A 10848-nucleotide genomic window follows, 5' to 3' on the forward strand; every position below is an offset into this window, starting at 1 on the left:
AACTTGCAGACAACTAACCGACTTCGAATGTTGTCGCATTGCAGGGTTGCGTGAAGCTGGATGGTCATACCGAGCAATAGGCCGCCGCCTGCAACATACAGACATTACTGCACAAATACGTTGGCAGCAATGGTTGCTACAAGGAAACTGCCGACGAAATGAAGGCTGTGGAAGGCCAAGGAGCACAAATGCGAGGCAAAATAGGATGATTGTTCGCCAGGCCCGAGCCACCCCAGCGGTATCATTGTCGACTATTCAACGCACTACAGCCACGTCTATACCTCCCGTGGTACCGTCCACCATATCACGGCGCTTGTCTGACGCGGGGTTGCGCTTATAGAGGCCTTAAAGACGTTTGCTTTTGACCCCACAACATCGGCGGAGTCGTCTGGAGTGGTGTCGTAGCCGATCATCATGGCTGCCATCCAACTGGCATTGTATAGTGTTCAACGATGAATCCCGCTTCAGTCTAGAAGCAGATAACCACCGTGTTCGTGTCTGGAAAGGACGGAGCCAGCGGTCCCAATCAGGTATACAGCCATAACGTCTGGTGTAATGGTGCGGGGCGCTATTTCTTATGACTGAAGGTCATCTTTAGTCATCCTCCGTGCATCTTTAACAGGTCAAAGACATGTTGATACATCCTGCGGCCATTTGCATTACCCTTCATGGCACGTCATCCTGGGGCCATTTTCCAGCAAGATAATGCGAGACCACATACCGCTCGCATATCTCTGAACTGTCTCCTTGCGGTTGATACTCTTGGTTACCCTTGGTAACCAAACCTTTCACCATTCCAGCGTGTCTGGGACATGATAGGCCGCCAGATTCGGGCACTACAAATTATCGCAGATCTGAAGCGACACCTGATAAATGCCTGGCAGAATGTGTCTCAGGACGACATTAGGAACCTCTACCACTCCTTGCCTCGACGAATTCAAGCATGCATTGCCGTCAGAGGCGGTTTGACCAACTACTAATTTGAACACTCAATGAGTGATTGTGAGCCGTGAACAGGTACTATGACCTTGATTTTTTAATTATTTTATTATCTGTGTATAAGCTTTATATATTCAATTTCATCCCCCCCCAAAAAAAACTGCTTTCTTCATGGTGCTTCGACTTTTTTGCAAAGAATGTATATATAAGTCCAAATCTCGAAAATCGGAACAGAAAAGAAAATGTCGTATTAAATATTTGAATGTTAAACCTACTTTATCCGAAAAACGAAATAAAATGGTAAAATGCAAATTAACGAAAATCACAAAATTGAAAACAAAAATTTCATTTTAAAAAGGAAAAATTATAAAAAAACGGGAAATTTGCACATATTAAAACCAAAACAGTAAAAAAAAATTTCCATCTCCTTTGTTTAACTCTTCAAACAGAACTTGTCAAGGGCAAAGTGTTTTGAAGCCTTAAACCAAGTTGATTAATGAGTGTCGAAAAAGATGTCTCTTTGTAATGAATTCCCTGAGACTTTAAACTGCTTTAAATTAATCCAACTTTCTTTTCACACATAATTTAATTTAAAAGTCTCATCAAATTCATTTCTTTTCCTGACATGATTTCGCCTTAGTACAAAAATTATACACAAATGCAAAAATATATATATATATATATATATAAAATTATCAAAGAGGCCTAAAAAGGCTGAAGATGAATCAGTTACTATGCAAAAATAAAAATAACATATTTTCACATAATTTAATAATCAATTAAATTTTCAAAATTGAAAATTAATTTAGTCCTGTGATATAAATCCTAAAACAAGGGCTAGGTCGTTTAAGTGAAGGATATGAACTAACTTTTCTGTGAAATAAAAATTATTTGAAAGTAAATATATATATATAAATATGTGTGTGTGTATATATATGTTATATATGTGTGTGTATGTGCCTGTATAGAATTCCTCTTCATGAACCCATTTCTTAGAATAAAGGCTTAACTGTTGGTGGTGTCTATGGGTTAATGTAAATATGATAATCCAAATTAACTTGCATTTAACAATGGTTTTAAGATAATATAGGATAAAATGAATATGAAATAGGATGAAAACAGTCGCATGGATCTATTTACAGGAAATGTTTTTTCACGAAATAAAAGTTTAATATCTTCCATCATATCGCTTCTCACTAGCACATCTTCCTTTCATGGTGGCATCGACTGTTCTATCTCAGTTTCTCTGAATGGCAGGAAGCGCCATTTGTAGGTCGTGAAATATGTCATCCCATATAAAATTTAGAGGTGGAAGATCGAAGATAATTTGTCAGTAATCGCTCCTGCCTGCTCATTAGTCAACAGATGATCCCTCAGCCAATCCAGACTCCAGACCGGGCAGCTGCCTTCTCCATCATTCCAAATGCTACAGGTAGAAGTGGATGGGACATCAGAATTATAGGTACATCAGAATTATAGTACCGATGTACCAGCTGTGCAATTTTGTCCCAATTTTGAAGGAGAGTACCCCGGGGTGATCCGTCTCCCATTCCTCTTCCCCTACAGCCAACTTATCAAAAGGATTTTCGGCTCGTCCTGTACTTTAAGAGCCCTTTGCTGCAGAGACACTGTACACGTAAAACCTTCCATGCCAAGATTCGAACCCAGGCCCATTGGTACGGCAGTCACCGTCAGTAACTATTACACCGGCTCGGCGATAACTTCCAGTTACTACACCCAAATCCATTTCTATACATAGGAACACTCAATGTCAGGTACTTTTTGAGATTATTTTAAGAGATATCAGAAAAGATCTGCTAAATTGTAGCAGCTAAATGTCGGTTTACACAAGAGCATCCGATTATATAATTTAGAAGTCACTGACATAGTAGAGAGAAGGATTTATCGAGTGACAAAGCTTGGTGCATAAAAGTTTTAACAATCATTGTGGTTGATTTAACACTTTTTTTTTATCCTTGAGAAGTACAACCATAGTATGAATTACATAGCGTAATGTGTCTAAACTTTGCCATATGGTATGGATTAATTTTAAGAGTTTACTATTTTTGGAAAAGAAAGGGGAAATAATCAAATTTAAATGGAGAGCCAAGGAACTATTGCGAAGTAAACCAAATTAAAATGGAGAGACAGGGGACTATTGCGAAGTGTAAAGTTAGATTTTGTTTTGCATATTTTTTGTCCTACATGCTGTTTCAGAAATAGACTTTCTGCTGATTTAAAATACAGATAATTATTTAAAATACAAATATTATAAATGGTTCCATTATATCAGAATATAAAGAGTCCATGAATGCTCTTGTTCTTCAGCTGCGTATTATACCAATGACGAGAATGCACTAATACTGATCAAGTACTGATGAATCAGTTTGGTCTGTTTGCTTATGGGGTTTTAATTGATTATGAGTTTATTCGGTTTATTTATATGCTATTTGTCTAAAGGGAGAATGCCTTCGTGAAGAACTTTTAAGGAAAACATCGTTTTTCCCGTGTGACTGGAGCACGAGCACGGCCAACTGCCGGATTGCCGGTACGATCCGGATTTTTTAGGACGCTTTCCAGGAAGGCATCACGCTCTTGGTAGATAGACCTTCCATGTTTTGCGTCATTTAAAATTCAGCAAATCAACTATTTGAGGGACCAATAATAAAATTTTACATTTATTGATAAATTATAAGAAAACTCCTTTTGTAATAATCTTAGAATAATTTCCCTTGGAAAATGAATGCTTGGTAAAAATGAGTTCAACCCCGATGCAAAAATGTCTTCGACACTGGCATGTTTTTCGTAGTTTTTCGAGGCGTGTTATCGTGACATTCTCCGAGTTAAAATATTCAGTAATCAATGTTAGCTAATAACTGTCAGAAATCAGAAAAAATTATCTACAGATGAAGAGATATTTTAAGCTTTCTCTTATTTTTATAACAATAAAACGCTTATTATTATTCTAAGCTGAACATTTCCTCCAGTAAAATTCATAATATGCAAGTATAATTGTTGTTTTCAAATCCAAAATGATCGCTCACGGTTAAAACACTAACAGATGGTATTTCTCACAGTCTAACATTTCTACTCTCTAAAAATATTCTAAATAACTAATATTATGAATATTTATAATGATCTAAATATGCAGAAAAGGAATTGCAATGTTTGTTACCAATAATTTAGTTTAAGGGGTTTATGGATGTGTTTTTCACAGAATGGTCTGTAAATGCTTAAACCGGAATTAAAAAAAGAAAAAAAAAAAAAAAAAAAAAACCTATGCATTTTTCATGTAAAAATGTTGAATAAATATTTACTAATCATTTCCAGTTAAAGCGCTGGTAATTACATAGAAGTTTTGAAATTTTTAGTCTCTAGCAACTTAAATTTCCATTTGCAATTATTTATTAATTCGAAAATTATAATTTAGATAAAATCTTGATTATCAGTCTTACTAGAATAATAGAAAGAGTAACACTACTATTAGATTATAAAATTTGTGAGCAGTAATTGGCGAATTTTAATGATTTTCTCTTCGTTAATTATCCGAAAGGCGTATTTTTTTGGAAAACTCTCTAACACACTTAACAATTTCAAACGCACAATAATGAACAGGTCCTTTGTGAGTAGTAAATTAATTTGAATCAAATATGATGTCGATGCATAATTTATCCTCTCGTAGACGCTGAAATTTAAAAAAAATCTGATGTGTGCACCACATGACTTCCTTGTACGGAATATTAAATTATACTCATTTTTTCTTGCATTTCATTTATTGGATTGAATTAAATCTACTTCGTCGATATCGCATAAACCACAATAGAATAAATGCACTCTTTAAAATTCACTATATTTGTTTACCATAACGATTTCTGGCCCTAGGTTCACTTAACAGCGTAACATTTCGTTCATTTTTTAACACAGAATGCATAAAATGTATATCATCTGAAGAATTATCTAATCATTGCCACATGTTCTATTCGAATACTATAAGAAATCTAAAACGATATATAAAAGAAATTAAGCAAAGAACAACAACAACAACAACAACAACAAAAAAAAAAAAAAAAAAAAAAAAAAAAAAAAAAAACAGTTTTTCACAGACGATTCAGTATTTATCATTCAACTAATTCAGTTCTCACCTCGTGACAAGGCAAAAATACATTAAAACTCAAGATGTGTGCATTCAAAATTATAAAGTAAATCTTATTTCCTCGAATAAATTCCAGAATGTAATAAACATGATTTAATTCGCAATAATAAAACTATGCATTATCTTTGTTATTGCGAAGCTTACTTTCTCTAGATTTGCAACAAATCTACTATTCTGCTGTTTCAAATAAACAAGCAATGGCCGCCATCGAAAAAATTATTAGGCTTAGCGGCACTTAAACAACTTTGAAACTGTTGATACTTCTAAAAATATTGCATACAGATTCACTAAAGGCATAAAAATTTAACCGGAAGATAAGAACAACATAATTTATTCACTTTTAAAGCAAAAAATGCACAATTTACAAACATATAAGAATAAAAAAACTGAGATCACTGAGCCGAGTAACAGAGTGGATATATATATATAAATATATTTATATACTTTTGGTGCGGCCGATTGCAACCAAAATACGAGGTGCACATCTACATGTTATAGCAGTCTTATATACAAAAATTTGGACGTTCTGAGACTACTCGTTTTTGAGTTATGCAAGATATATATGTAGGCAAAGACGCCATGAAAAGTTCTCTTCAGAATACATTTTAAATTAGTTTTACAATTTTTTTGGGGAAAAGAGTCCTTTATGCTGTCCTTAAGTACAGATGTTACGCAAAAACATCGTTAAATTACATTCGATAGCAGTGAAAATGGATATTTGCGTTGAAATATGATGCCTGAAACTTTTCGCGATTACAATGCTTCCTTTTTATTTCGTACAAGGAAGTAAAAATGTGTCGTAATGACAGGTACTTGTGTATTAAACCCAAAATACTACTCTGATTCCTGCCAGCGTTTTGGCTATGGAAAGGTGGCAGTGGCTTCTTTAGTTGCTTTGACGTCAACTTCAGATCAATACTTTTTAGATTCTGGTTTAGTTGATTATAACAAAGCACACTATGGGTATCTGCCTAAGGAGAGGTATGCCTTCGTGAAGGACTGTCTGAGGGAAACTGGCTCTTATACACGAACAACCACGAAAACGACCAGACAGCCATCCTATTTACCTGGAATCGAATTCAGGTTGGAACTACCGTTATTCAGCAATTTTGCCAATCGGCCGCTGGTGAACTCAAACCAGTACGAACGAAGGCGTATCTTTATAACATCATTTTTTTTTTTTTTTATAATTACCTTCTCCTATGGAAATTTCTCGGATATTGTTTATTTTTCTCACTTTATTTTTCTTGTATTTTGCATTATGCGTTTACTAAATTTGCCCGAAAATGAAGCAGAATAAATTCGTTACATAAAGTAGATGGTATTTTGCCAAAATATACGAACTATTCGAGTTCTCACGCAGTGAAGCTATACGCGAAGGGAAATATAAGTTGGATTTTAGGATTACTTAAATTATGACAAAGCACTAGAGGATATCTTTTTCTAACGGTAATGATGCCTTTATGGAGGATATTTTAAGAAATACTGAATAGTATTCGCGCTATACGCTGCGAAGAATTATGGAAATTCTCTGCCAATCTTATTTGCAAAGATTTGAAACGGGTGGAATTCTTCAGTATTCAGTTGTCTTACCACTCTGCCGCTGGGGAGCTCTGTACTATGAGAATGTAATGTCCACATCAACCGAGAAAGTAAAATAAGAATTAGAAAATAGTTTGAAAGAAGTCACTTATTTTCTTATTTAGCAGGGTCCACATGGAAGCACACACACACACACAAAAAGCTATGCACAAAACCAAGCTAATTGATGCGGTATTGAATAGACTGCGAAAAAACATACCCCGGAAATAAATAATAGTAATAAGAAAACTTCATTCCTCCGTTTACTGAAGTAGAAGAATATTTCATAGCCAAAAGGCGTCAATAGATTGTTAGTGGTGTATCAGAGGATACCGGCTAATACACAAATACTTAATCACAAAATTATCAGTGGGAAAAAAATGTATTTGGTCACCTTTACAAAACTCTCAAATTTAAACGATTTAAGAGAAATAAAAAATAACTATTTGATAATTTCTATTTTTGCTTCTATATTGTATACAAAAATAATAATATAAAATAAATAAATAAAAAAAATAAAATAAAAATAAAACAAATTAATTCAAAATTCAAGGAGACAAGGAACGGCCCGCTATTGCCCAAGCGATAAAATCGCTGAACACTAGTAGTTCCGACGTGGATTCGATTTCAGACGAACGGGCTGTCTTCATAGACGTTTTCGTGGTTATTCCCATATGTAAAGTGTATATGAGCCAGTTTCCCTTAGAAAGTTCTCCAGGAAGGCTTGCCTTCCAGAGACGTATTCTGAAAACTCAGAATACGTCTCTGGAAATCTAAAAATATTCTATTTATGAGTGTAAGTTTTATGAGTACAGTTAAATATTGTGCAGCATGTAAAATAATATATAAGGTATTTTTCCCGCCTTCCTAGCGTGCCTTCGTAGTGTAGTGATTCTGCACGCTGGGCTGGTATTCCAGAGGTCCGTGGTTCGATTCCCGACGAAGGCGGTTGCTAATTTTTCATCTCTCCGGCTTCCAAAATTAATAAACTAATATCTCTACAGTGGCTCCCGACTTAAAAGGGTTGTGGATGATGACTCTCCACACCCAGAATTTGGCGATTGGGTCCCCTAAAAACCCCAGTCGCCCTTTAAAAGGGCTGGTATTTAAGGTACTTCTCCAGTCTTCCTAGCATGCCTTCGTGGTGTAGTGGTTCTGCATGCTGGGCGGGTATTCCAGAGGTCCGTGGTTTGATTCCCGGCGAAGGCATTGCTAATTTTTCGTCTCTTCTGCTTCCAAAAATTATACCTAATGTCTCTACAAATAAATGCACACAATAAAAAAAAATTGAAAATTCATCATATTTAAGATCTGAAATGCTTATATGAAATATTTTCCAGATAAAGCTTGCGAAAAACTTATATGATAGAGTCATAATTCAACATAATTGATTGATGCATGTCGTACAATGTTTTATTTTCAAATGTAATCAGTAAATAAATTACGTTAATCAATTATTACATCTTAGCTCCAGATAAATGTTAAACGCTGGTATCGTTAATATTGATATTAGCAAAATCAGTGATTAAGTCTTTTAAATTTCATTTATTATCTTGTGTATACAAGCCAGTTTCAATTAGGAAGTCCTCCACGAAGGCATCCCTCCCTTTATTCAGATAGCCCTCGAGGCTTTGCCATAATCACATACACACACATTTATTGTCTTATGAGTATCAATGGTACTTACACATGGTATAAATTTAATTGCAAGTTTATTTTCAATCCCAAAAGAAAAACAGAAAATTCTATTCAAATAATTCGTAAGACCAGAATTAAATATATTTAATAAAGTTTCAGATATATTGAAATTATAAGAAGAAAATTTTTCTATGCTCAAGAAAGTTCGCAGATTCGTTTACAAGAAGTCGAGCTTTCCGTGTATACGTATTACAGTTTCGCAATATAATGAATTGATATCACATTTTTCGAAACACATTCTATGACTGTGCTTTTTGTTTGAAATTAACTAAGAAATAGCTATTTCCTTTGTATGGTATTCATATTTTAAATTGCAATTTATAATACCCTTCAGTTTAAACAATGAGAAATATTTATGCTAAATTATGCCTATATTTTCTACTGTTACCTACACTTATCAATTTTATTTAATTTTTTATCTCTTTGCGTAATCAACAGATTGATTAAGACAGCTGTTCTTTATAAAGGCATATACTATGTGATTTATCAATCGATTTAATATTTTATTGCTGTTATTATCTTATCTTTATAGACATTTTCCTGTTCTTAATTTACTGAAGATCTATTCCTTATCCCTCGTATATGAAAAGCTCTGAACGGAAATTTTAGCAGTAGAAATGCTGGAATTCTATCGAATGCCCCCAGAAACAGGAGAAAAATGTATAAATAAAATAATAGATAAAGCAATAAATATTGGAGGGAAAAAAAAAAAAAAAAAAAAAAAAAAACCTGAAAGGTTTCAGATTTTAAATTACGTCCAAAAGGGCGTTTTTTTAACGTTTTGTGTGTTACCTTTATTTACTGGCTTCTTTGAACTTAAACCATAAAATTCAGTTCAATAGCAATGTCGCAAAGTTATTTTAAAATGAGCATATCCTTTAGAATTTCCGACACACAGTTCCGTGCGCTAGAGATAAAAAGCTTCCCTTCCCCATTAGAGTGTTGCCATTGCTCGCTTTAAAATCCTTGAGTTTGTTAATCAAAAATTCGTTAAAGATTTACAAAATATGAAATCGATAATAAAACAAATTCGAAATTTCAAATTTAGTCTTCCACATGCCCATATTCGTAGGAGGTTTACATCATTCAAAATTCGACGACTCCATGTACTGTTGTTTTATTACAATGCGAGAAATATACATACAGTTATGCAGATTTTTCATTGTTTAATTTCTTCAAATGTAATGCAGGACTCTTACATATGGTGGCAACAGTTTGAAAAGCGAAACGGACATTTATAGTGATTCAAAGCAAAATCGCAAAAACGAAAACAATAATCCTTCAGGGACAAAGCCCCTTTGGACTAATAAAATATAAAGGGAAGAAAATATTAACAAATTAATAATAATTGCGTAAATAAGGGATTAACATATCGTAAAAATTAAATGAAAAAGGGCAAATTGATAATAAATTCGAGAACATTAAATAATTAAAGAAATGAAAGTTAAGCATGTAAGGATCTTAAGTTTTACTAACGTTTATTTTATTTTAAAACTGTGCTATCCTTTCTTATTTTCCACTTCCGGCCAGAATTAAATGCTTTAACTTGTTTATGCAAATTGTACTTGCTAACGACCAAGTATTTAAGTTGTGGTTTTTGCTAAGAGTTAGAGAGAGAGGGGAAGTGAGCTGCCTCACCTCTGTATTCTTACGAGTTTTCAATCAATTGCTCTTTGCCTTTAAGGCCAGAGGTTTAGTCCTCTTGATATTTAAAACGTATTGTAGTTTCAGCAGTTTGCGTAATACCTACGTAACCTTTTAAAAAAGGCCAGTCTTAGTGTTAGGCAATTGTAAACTAAAGTTAGCTTTTAGTTAGAATTTTAGTTAGTAGTTTTATATTTTTACGTTCAGAGTACGAGTGGTTGGTCTCTGTATCCCGAAGTACGAGAGCACCCGTAATCTAATAGAGAATAAAGGGCAAAGTAAACCCTTCCTGCTTGTGTCGTCTATTCCACACATACTTGAACATAGCTTTAGTAAGCTCCCTGTTCCTATTCAGGACATGTAATATTTCCAAAGCAGATCAAAAGACATATAAGTCCTGATAAGTAAACTCATAATAAAAAGTATAATACAGAAGATAAAAGGTAGGGTTGTCGACTTTTATTCTGTTTTTCCCCGCGAATGGCCGGACACATATTTTTCACGCATTTTAGCCGAACCAATCAATTACATAATTGTCTCATTACCGAAAACGTTATACAGGATACGCCAACAGGGATGGTATGATAGTAAGCTCACAAGAAGGCGTAAGAACACATAAATAACTAATCCTTATATGGGATTAAAACCCTAAACCTTTCCATTCGAACTAGTGGTCAGCCTTCGCTAACCGTTACGTAGTTTACACACATATCTCAGTGCCAAGAAAAATATTTTTCTATGCGCTGAGATATATGTGTATTTTTAATTTGAATTCTAATCCATTTAAACATAATCTGAACAAATCATATAGTCCAAGAAAATTTCTTTTTGAG

This window comes from Stegodyphus dumicola, chromosome 3 (genome assembly GCF_044657685.1).
Source record: "Stegodyphus dumicola isolate Sdum_Otavi_A_Nest chromosome 3, ASM4465768v1".
In the NCBI taxonomy this organism is placed as follows: Eukaryota; Metazoa; Arthropoda; class Arachnida; order Araneae; family Eresidae; genus Stegodyphus; species Stegodyphus dumicola.